The sequence below is a fragment of the Nansenia antarctica genome (assembly GCF_963989245.1).
Source record: "Nansenia antarctica genome assembly, chromosome: 6".
NCBI classification, from domain to species: domain Eukaryota; kingdom Metazoa; phylum Chordata; class Actinopteri; order Argentiniformes; family Microstomatidae; genus Nansenia; species Nansenia antarctica.
In genome coordinates this window covers 70,460,459-70,462,958 of record NC_137676.1, presented here as the reverse complement: position 1 = coordinate 70,462,958, position 2,500 = coordinate 70,460,459, and the positions used below count along the sequence as shown (strand labels likewise).

At 47.6% G+C, this 2,500-nt stretch overlaps 1 protein-coding gene across 1 annotated transcript in view; it reads left to right on the top strand.

The window, feature by feature from the left end:
- pcdh7a (protocadherin 7a) overlaps positions 1 to 2,500 on the top strand; it is a gene marked incomplete at both ends in the record, with an annotated part of 44,270 nt that overhangs the window by 40,554 nt on the left and 1,216 nt on the right.

Here is a 2,500-nt window from a genome sequence, read left to right as displayed (position 1 = left end):
ATGCATGCCAGAAATGGCTGTCAGAACTATCAACGTTAAATAAATGAGTGGCATGTTTAAAAATGTGCACAAAGGGTGGAAACACTACATCACTACGAGGCATTTTCCTGGAGGCACAAGAGAGACAGGAAAAACGAGACCTCAAAACCAGCTATCGCTTACACCGTAGACGACAGCTTAGTGCAACAACCAACAACCACACACGCTTTCAGCATTGACTCCATCAGCAAATGACTTGCTGGGGGGGGTGTGTCTCAGTCCTTTTATATTGGCTCTGTCAATGAAGCCCATTGGTTGAAGGCCAGATTGGATGGATTTGATTGGGTTAGAGGGACGTCAGTCTAACCATAGGCGCAGTGCCACTGTGTTGTGAGGGAAATTCTGGCATTGATCTACTTCATGCACAATAAACACACACACACACACACATGAACACACACACACGCATAAATACACATGCACACACAAACATGCGCGCACACGCACGCACACACACACACACACACATGCACACACACACACACACACACACACGCACACACACACACACACACACACACACGCTGCATTGTTCAGATGTCTGGCTGCCTCTCATGTCCGTAGTGAACTCTAATGGTCCGTGTCATATTAAAGGGAAGGATTTTTATGTTAGCCGTCAAACTCAATTAATATTCCATCAGGCATGAATATGTGGGCCATGCTGGACCTCCGCCAAGTCTGTGTGTGTGTGTGTGTGTGTGTTTCAGATACAGTAGTGCAGGAACAGTAGCTAGATAACTAGGTGAGTGTCAGAGAGGTCACACACACACACACACACAAACACAAACACGCACACACACACACATCTCTCTCTCTCTCTCTTTCTATTATTTCTTCTCTTGTGGTGAGAGAGAAGATGAGTGAGGGGAGAAGGAGGGAGGGGGAGGGAGGGAGGGAGGGAGGGACGAAGCAGAGAGCGAGAGATAGAGAGAGAGGGGGAGGGAGGGATGAAAGGAGAGAGCGAGAGATGGAGGGAGGGACGGAGGGGAGAGCGAGAGATAGAGAGAGAGGGGGAGGGAGGGACGGAGGGGAGAGGCGAGAGATAGAGAGAGAGGAGGAGGGAGTGAAGGGGAAAGTGGAGGGGAGTAATGGGTCAATAAAATGTGTTGGTGGAGAGAGAGACGCATAACGAGGTCAAGGACACATCGATCACTACATCATAACCATGTCTGACAGAGAGAGAGAGAGAGAGAGAGAGAGAGAGAGAGAGAGATGGTGCTGGGAAAGATAAAGAGAGGGGAGAGAGAGAGAGAGAGGGAGAGAGATAGAGAGATAGAGGGAGAGAGAGGGGAGAGAGATAGAGGGAGAGAGATAGAGAGAGCGGGGGGAAATTGAATTTACAGAGGGATACATTGAGAGGGAAAGAGGAGAGAAAGTTATTATGTGAAGCCTGCTGGTGAGACCATAAACCAGTCGCAGACTCGAAGGGCTCTAAAATGAAAGAGAAACTTATTGTGTCAACAATGTCTGGGTTTTCAGGCGGTTTTTTTTCACTGACAAAGAAATGAACGGTCTATCATTTTAACGCTAGGTTTAATTTAACTGTGAGAGACAGAATATCAATCCAAAAATACCACATCATATAAAAGTTATGAATTGATCTGCATTTTGATCGAGTGAAATAAATATTTGATGATTATATTATTACTGTTAGACCGTTCATTTCTTTGTTAGTGGGCAAACTTACAAAATCAGCAGGGGGTCAAATAATTATTTCCCTCACTGTATGTGACCTGATTCTCTTCATCACAGAGCGAAGGAGCTCTCCTTCAGTACGGCACATGGGAACAAGTCCGAAGACTCTCTCTCTGTCTCTCTCTCTCTCTCTCTGTCTCTCTCTCTGTCTTTCTCTCTCTCTCTCTGTCTTTCTCTGTCTCTCTCTCTCTGTCTGTCTCTCTCTCTCTGTCTCTCTCTGTCTCTCTCTCTGTCTCTCTCTCTCCCTGTCTCCCTTTCTCACTCTCTCCCTTTCTCACTCTCTCAGTCTCGCTCTGTCTCTCTCTGTCTCTCTCACACACATCCCTTTTTCATCTGCACATAGAAAAACCAACCACTCCGTTAATCCCCCTCTCTCCTCCACGGCCAATGCCCTCCTCCCCCTACCCCACCACCCTCTTCCTCAATTGGTTCTTCACTATCTTGTTGATTAGGCTGAATGTCTCCTCAAACCCCGAATCGTCAGAGAGCAAAAAGTGGAGCGTCCGGCGTTTATCCGCCTGTCCGTCAATTAATCCCAGATTAACCCGAGGGGACGTTCCAAATTTTTCCGGCCTAATCTGTGATTCTGTGCTCTCTCTCTCTCTCTCTCTCTCTCTCCCTCTCTCCCTCTACTCTCTCCCCCTCTGCTCTCTCTCTCTCTCTCTCCCTCTCTCCCTCTACTCTCTCTCCCTCTGCTCTCTCTCTCTCTCTCAGCTCCCGCCCTCTCCCTCTGTAGTGCTTCTGTTAGAAATGGGTAGTAATTCTT